This window comes from Gossypium hirsutum, chromosome D06, assembly GCF_007990345.1.
Source record: "Gossypium hirsutum isolate 1008001.06 chromosome D06, Gossypium_hirsutum_v2.1, whole genome shotgun sequence".
Lineage (NCBI taxonomy): Eukaryota > Viridiplantae > Streptophyta > Magnoliopsida > Malvales > Malvaceae > Gossypium > Gossypium hirsutum.
In genome coordinates, this window is record NC_053442.1 from 50,062,273 (window position 1) to 50,070,743 (window position 8,471).

At 29.8% G+C, this 8,471-nt stretch overlaps 1 long non-coding RNA gene across 1 annotated transcript; it reads left to right on the forward strand.

Moving 5' to 3' along the window:
* Positions 1 to 2,144: 2,144 nt before the first annotated feature.
* Positions 2,145 to 3,928, forward strand: LOC121218532 (uncharacterized). Its single transcript, XR_005914910.1, has 2 exons — positions 2,145 to 2,203; positions 3,685 to 3,928. It is a non-coding gene; the product is annotated as an uncharacterized lncRNA (long non-coding RNA).
* The last annotated feature ends 4,543 nt before the right edge of the window (positions 3,929 to 8,471 follow it).

Consider the following 8,471-nt stretch of genomic DNA (forward strand, 5'->3'; position numbering starts at 1 on the left):
TTTAATATGTCAGCAAGTAAAAACCAAGCATCAAGTACCTTTTGGATTGCTTCAGCCGATCATGATACCTGAATGGAAATGGGACAGAGACACAATGGATTTTGTATCTGGTTTACCGTTAACACCGAGCAAGAAAGATGCAATTTGGGTTATTGTGGATAGATTAACTAAATCGGCACTTTTTTTCTTTTCGGTTAGCACAAATTATTCACTTGATAGATTAGCTGAGTTATATGTTTCTCAGATTGTGAGATTACATGGTGTACCTATTTCTATTGTTTCGGATAGAGACCCAAGGTTTACATCATGGTTTTGGAAGAAACTGCAATATGCTTTAGGTACGAAACTACACTTTAGCACAGCTTTCCATCCGCAAATAGATGGTCAGTTCAAACGAATCATTCAGATACTTGAGGATATTGAGATGTTGTATTCTCCAATTTGAGGGTACATGGGAACAATACTTGCCCTTGATTGAATTTGCGTATAATAATAGCTTTTAGTCTAGCATCAAAATGGCACCTTATGAGGCTTTGTATGGGTACACCATTGTATTGGTCGGAGCTCAGTGAAAATAAAATATACAAGGTTGATTTGATTAAAGAGATCGAGCAAAAAGTGAAAGTGATTCAGAATAGTTTGAAAACAACATCGGATCGTCAGAAATTGCATGCAAACTTGAAAAGAAAAGATATAGAGTTTAAAATCGGGGACAAAGTGTTTTTGAAAGTTTCACCGTGGAAGAAAAATACGCAGATTTGATTGTAAAGGAAAATTGAGTCTAGGATTCATTGGACCGTATGAGGTTATAGAACGTATCGGACTGGTTACTTATAGATTATTGTTGCCACCTAAGCTAGAAAAGATTCACAATGTATTTCATGTTTCGATGCTTCGTAAATATCAATTCGATCCTTCACACGTGGTTAGCCCGAAAGAGATTGAAATTAAGTCCGATATATCATACGAAGAAGAACCAATTCGCATTCTGGCTCGTGAAGTTAAAGAGTTACGAAATAAGAAAATTATGTTAGTAAAAGTACTGTGGCATAAACACAGAGTTGAAGAAGCAACTTGGGAACAAGAGGATACAATGAAAGAATGTTACCCAAACCTATTCACTGGTAAGATTTTCGCGGACGAAAATTCCTTTAGGGGGAAGAGTTGTGACAGCCCAATTTCGACCCTAATCGGACATAGTGGTTTCGGACCACAAATCTGAGTCAAAAAAATATTTTAATATTACTTTGGGAGTTTACTATGTGTGAATTTGATTGTGTGAGATTTTCGTGTTTCAATTTTGTTGTTTGAGTAACTGATTAAATAAAAAGGACTTAATCGCGTAAAAATAAAAATTTAGGGGTTAAAGCTAAAAGTATCTATTTGTTGTTGTCTTTTTATTTGGAAGGTTTAAACGTGCAATTAGACCACTAAATAGTTAGTGGATGGCTAAGGACAAAAATAACCTTATTATATATAAGTTATATTTATTTAAATAAGGCTAAATTAGTAATTAACAAATATTATAATATAAGATAGTTAAAAGCATAAAAACATTAGATTATTATCATCTTTCTTAGCCGAAACCAAGAAGGAAGAAATCCATTAAAGCTTAGTCAAGTTTCGGCCATATTCAAGCTTAAATTCAAGGTTCGTTTTTGTTCGGTTTTTGATAATTTTTACGTTTTTGAGATCGTTGCTTCGAATACTTTAAAACCCATGCCTTAATTTTATGAATTGTTGATGATTTTGAAATGTACCATTGATGAATGCTTGAGCTTTGTGATAGTTTATGATGAAATATGAAAGATATGTGAAAGATTAATATGTTTTGTCTTTGAATTTTTGATGAATTTGAGTAATTAGGGTTAAATTGTAAAAATAAATTTTTGAGGGGTTAAAATGTGAAATAAATGAAATGTGTGGGCTTGTAAAGATACTAGGAATATTCCGCCCTAAAGGAGTGTAGTCAAATTTGGTGTATTTTGTGTTTTGAGCAAAAAGGACTAAATTGCAAAAAGTGTAAAATGTTAGGGGAAAAATGGTAATTTGCCCATTTATGTATTTTTGGATTTAACTGAATGTTTTGATGAATAAAAAGGTTAAATTTGAATATGTTTAGATCGAGAAACGAAGAAAACGGATTTGGATCGGGGAAAAACGAAAGTAGTTGAATAGTCGATCGTGTCCGTTGATATCCGAGGTAAGTTTATTAGCTATTTAATTTTATTAAATCAGTTTATATTACATGTATGAATATCAATTTTATTTATGTTGAGTTAAAATTAAAAGTATATAAATCGAATGAGAAGTATGAAAATTATGTATATATATGTGTTAGGTTCGAATGAGTATGAATATACAAATATATATACATCAATGTCTTTGCAAATAATTTAGGTATGGAACTATAGGCATGTGATGTATTCGAACATAGGCATGTATATATGTCAATAAAGTTTTAATTTAGTTAATGTTAATTGTTTTATATGTTTACATGATGTTCGAATAGATATATATAAAGATATATATATGTATCAAATATTTGTATAAGTTGGATTGAATAATTAAGCATGTATATATATATGAATAAATAATTATATTGAGTATAGGTATGAAATTATATTTATATATATGTGTGTTAATTTCGAATATGTATGTGTATAATGTATAAAAGTACAAGTTCTTGTTTCAAGTATAAGCATAGAGTAATATATATTTGTTAGATTCGAATATGTATATATGTACATGTATAAGATCTTGTATTGAAAAGGTATATGAAATTATATAGGTATATATGGAATTCAAATGTTAAAAGTACATAGTATATTATAAGTTAAATCTTATGATATTAGTAGTGGAATCTAAAGTATGAGGTTATATATATAAATGTATTTCGGTTGAATTATTGAATTATTTAAGTTAGATTTGATGATTGGGATTTATATATATCCATGTGTTTTAAATATATAAGTTATGAATATTGAGTTGAATTTTATGTGGATTTTATATACAAATATGAGATACAACTTCTGTGAATTGAGATTCTTTTGTTAAAGCTCAGTACCAATCGGATTTATTGCCAGTGAAATTATTCAGACTATACATCTAGCAGGCTAAGTGCCGGTGATCTGAATCAGGTTATAAACCTAGCAGGCTAAGTGCCGGTGATCTGAATCAGGCTATAAGCCTAGCAGGCTAAGTGCCGGTGAATCTGTTAAATTAAGTTATTATATGCATTTGATATATATATGATTTTGGTTATATGTAAAGGATAAGTATATGAACATTTATTTATATGTATTTGATGGGCATATAAATGTTTGGATCTATGTGTTTAGTGAATAGGCACATATATTGGTTGTTATGAAAATTGTTGAATATACATGTATGCATTCGGCACATGTGGATTAGAAGTATAAATGTGCATTTGGTTCATGTAGTTGATAAGTAAAAATATAAGCTTTTGACTTATGTATTTGAAAAATCATAGATATGCATTCGATGAAATGCAAATGATAAGTATATTAGAAATTAGTATATGCAATTAATGATTATGTCTGTAACTTTATTATTAGCATATAATGTTTATACATATGTTCGTTTATATGTATTTTAGATATGCTATAAACTTACTAAGCTATAAAAGCTTACTTTGATTGTTTTTGTCCATTTGTTTTATAGTTAAAAACCAAGCTGCAGACTCGGGGATCGTTAGCAAAGATCATCACTCTATCTACTATCTCGGTATTAAAACGTTTAAATTTTAGCTTATGGCATGTATAGGCTAAATAAAATTTTGGGAGTCGTACTTTAATGTACTGTATATATATAATTAATAGCCATATGAAACTAGCTTATTTTTCTTACGGTTTAACTGAACTGAAATGTTATGTTTTGTTATAAAAGGTTAAAGTAAAATTTATAATTATACTTACTTCATATTTGACTAATTTAATATAAATGTAAAATTCTTGAATTCTACTGAATGTCTGTGTTAAGTTGCGTTTTATCTGGTAACGCTTCGTAACCCTAATTTATCGACGTATACGGGTTAGGAGTGTTACACACAATAACACATTCAAAAATTAGCTAAGGACTCAACTCAAGCAATCAAAAACATAAGCCTAAGCTAAGTTCTCAAGTAACCGAAACCTTCGACATAGTAACCTTAAATTCCAAATATCTCAGACTATACTTAATCTTTTCATCTAAAACTGATTTTGTTCATCTAATGATTTACCTACGACTAATTCTTAACCTTTAAAATACGCAAAACTACTCAATTCATGGTATCAAATTTTTTTCCATGTTCATGGAAATTTTAACAAAAAATCATTAAAATATTGGAAATCTTCAATGAAACTTAAAGGCACATTTAGAAACCTTCTACTCATGTCAAAAATAATTGAAAAACATTTTGAAACCATGTTTTTACCCAAAATTCTAAAATTCACCATTAACGACCCAATTTTTGGCTTTTATTTAAAACATGCAATTTAACAGCTAAAAACTCAATTTAAAGGATCAAATAACATGAAAAACTAATATGGAATTGAATCATTACCTTATTTGATGAAAAAAATGAACGTTTGATCAAAAACCCAAAAAACCTGAAAGTTAAGCAATGGAGAAATCTATGATGTTTTTGGGTGTTTTTTTCAAGCTTTTATGGAGATTTATTGATTGGGAGATGATGGAAATCAAAATAATGAAGTTTGAGAATCAAAATTGGAGAAATAGAGCTTAGGTAACTCAAAGGGTGGCACAAAAAAATAAATGAGAAGACTAACGTGAAACCTGTAGGTAGGGGGAAGAAATAGGTTGATTTTTAAAGTTTTAGGTTAATTTCCCTTTTAGTAAACAGTCCTTATTTTAAAATTGAAAGTCTTTTCAACATCTTTTTCCAAAAATTGGTTTAATTTTCTAAGAACCATAATTGAAAACATTACTGGTATACCATGTCACAAAATTCTGAACACTCTAAGGCTAAAATTCCTAAAATACCCCTAAAACTCCTAGGACCAATTTTGGGGTATTACAGTATGTTTAAATGATTATGCGAATTAGTGTTTTGGCTTTGAAATTGTATGTTTTGGTGTAGGATTGAATGGCATAATTTGGCACTTTAGGTCACTTTGCTTGAATGGTATATAACTTGTTCAAATAGGTCATTTATGCTGCGCATGGGCTACCACACGACTGTGTATCTCACATGGGTGGTTGACACAGTTGTGCATGTTACACATTCAGGTTGGTTTTTAGTTCACACGGCCATAGTTAGTTACACGACCTGGAGACATGGTCAAGTGACCCTAGATTACACGGCATCAGTCTGTTGCACGGTTTGGGGACACGAATGTGTGATAGCACCACATAGCCTCAGCCTTGTCACACGGCCTAGCCACACGACCTTGTGACCCCTGTTTTAACTTTTTACCTATCTTTTTGTAAATATTTCAAAATGATCTCGATTTGGTTCCGAGCCTGTTTAAAGACTTTCATAAGCTCGATTAAGACTCGGTTTTGTTTGTAATGCATGTTAAATATAGGCTTAACTTGTATTTATTTATTTAATGAATATTATTGAGTAAATTGCATATGAATGTTCTTGTTTCTTATGGTAGCATCTTATAGCTCAGGTCCGGCAACTGGACCAGATATTGGGTGTTACAATAATAATACATTATAAAAATAACATATAAAGCAAATATAGACTCTTGGCAACTCATAATAGAATCATGATCCAATAGAGTGTCTTGGGAAATTTCGATTCAATCCAATCCATAAACATCATGCTCCCAAGAAATTTGATCTTCTAGAAAAGGCTAAAATCAACCAAATAATCAGGAAAGCCTAAATTCAAGGTTCAATAAATTTTCAACACCTTAATTTAGAAAATATCTCCATACAGATTTGGTGTGCAGGGGAGTAGGCACTCCCTTTGGCACTAAATTGTCAGTTTTATTTTTTCAAGAGATGGTTTGAAGGAATTGATAAAGAAACATCATTGATTTCTAGTTGGAGGGAATGTTTATCGAATTTAGACCTTTAGGGTTTCCAGTACAAAAAACATATGCAAAATCATCAACAATATTAATATGCTAATATTGAGATATAACATTTTTGTGCAGCTTATTAATGTTGTACATAATTCCATTAAATTTCATAAGTTTGAGTTTATTGATTTCAGGTCATTATATCTAGATTGGATAACAACACCATCTTAATAGGTAAAATTCATTTTAGATTCATATCAATTCAATAAATTTACATCAATGGTTTCTTTTTCTTTTTTTTTTACTTATAACTTATCCTTCTTTATCCTATAGATTTTATTGGAGTGTTATCTAAGATTAGCATTGTTGTTCCAAAAGTTATTAAAAGAGAAAACCATTTTGAAGTGCATGTTAGAGATTAGAGATACTGAGTATGTCATACGAACTTTAGTTTTCTATTCTTTACACTTATAACGTTTACCTTTTTAACTTAATGTATAACTCTAATTAGCAGCGGGACCTCAATAAACATCATCTATGGGACTCAGTTATGTTCCATACAAAAGACGATATCTTAAATCAACAATTCATGTTGTCATTATCCTTATTACTTCAACAACTGTTAAAAAATTCAATGATTTGTTCATTAACATTAATTTCTTAACAATTCAATACTAATATTAGGTTGCACATCAGCACACAATACTTTCAATTCAATATAGGTATATATAACATGTTGTCTATATGTGCCATGAAACTTTTCAATAATCTAGATATCCTTGGCTTCCATTTTGTTAAATAAGTAAAATATAGTCATTAATTAATTAATTTCTTTCTAAAATTCAAATTAATAAGACATTTTAAAACACAAATAAAAAAAATTAACATTTATATTCACATGTTTCATCAAAGGTACACTATTAATGTTCCAAATCATGAAGTTAGAGAACACATCATACCTACCAAGATTAGGCCAACTTTATATGATATCATTTTCAACAATAGGATAAATAAGTCAGTCTGTACAATGTCAAATATTTCACACAATGTATGTATTCCAATCTCTTACTTTTTCATATTTATGAACTCATACAAATTCAAGTTTACACCAAAGATTTAAATTGTACGGAGGAAGAAAAGTACAACTGTCGTCGTACCTACTACCATGAGAAATAAGAGTGTTAAATAATGTAATAGAAGCAAAGAAAGTTAAAACAAATGAAAACTTAAGACTAAAAACCAAAGAAAATTAAATTTTATCTTGAAATTGTGAAACAAATTAAAATTTTCATTTGAAGTGTTCCCAATGAACTAAAATTACAAAAAAAAAAAGTACGAGATACATCCACAAAATGGTGAAAACCAAATCTAGAAATTTTGGATCCATTTATTTGATCTTATTGACTATAATCTCAATACTGTGAGAAATATTTGTAGTTGCATGTATAAAGATGTAGTGTACGGTAACAAATCCATTTATTTGATTAACAGTATCAAGGATATATCACACTAGAACACTTTTAAACATTATTACAAATTTCTCAATAATTCAAACCTTATACATATCTCTTTTCATTCTTTATCTTAGCAGAAAAGTTCTTCACAAATATGATCAACCATCCCAATGCAACTATTGAATTGGGTGTAAGTGAAACTGAGTTTGATACGCCTGCTAAACAAATTTGCACCCGAAACAATTAAACTTCACATACACATAACTAATTGAATTACATTTAAATTTCTACTTTGGTTTTCCTATTTATACAGTTTACAATTTTGTATGACTTTTTTTTTTTTTGCCAATGAATGTTAGAACGATGTACTGATCTGGAAATTACTTCATTATCTATCACTAAAGCCAAAGGGGAGGGAGTTGGATCAGAACTTGGAGTAGGGAGTGGTAGGGGAAAGTGGGCTAATTTGGGTCCAAAAAGCTACTAATGAAACCAATGCAATTTGATTTGAGGCTTCACATTCATTATGCCTGAAAATGATTTGAATGGGAAAAGAAAGGGAATAATAGAAAAGATGCAATCGTTGTCATTGGAAATACTTCAGATCCTACAATGTAAAACCCTCATCTCACTTTAAGGTAAAAGCTTTTGAAAGAAGTGTGGTCAAAAACCCAGAATCTAGTTTTGCTTCAGTCAACCCTTCTTTACTCAATCACTTCAAAATTATCTTTCTTTTTGACACTTGAAAATTTATGTTTCCAACTTTGAATCCCAGTGAGGAAGAAAAAAACAAAAAGCTATTATGTCATAAAAAACCTTAAGAAATGCAAATAAAAAAATCAATTAAACCTTTGTATTAATTTTGCACTAATTTAAACTCTTGTCGTTAACTAAAAAATCAATTAAGTTCATTCGTTAATAATTTTCGTCATTGAACATATTGATCGTTAAAATAAATTGACGAATCAATCATATAATGACATGTGGCAACTTCTAGTTTAATATAATATTTTTTCAT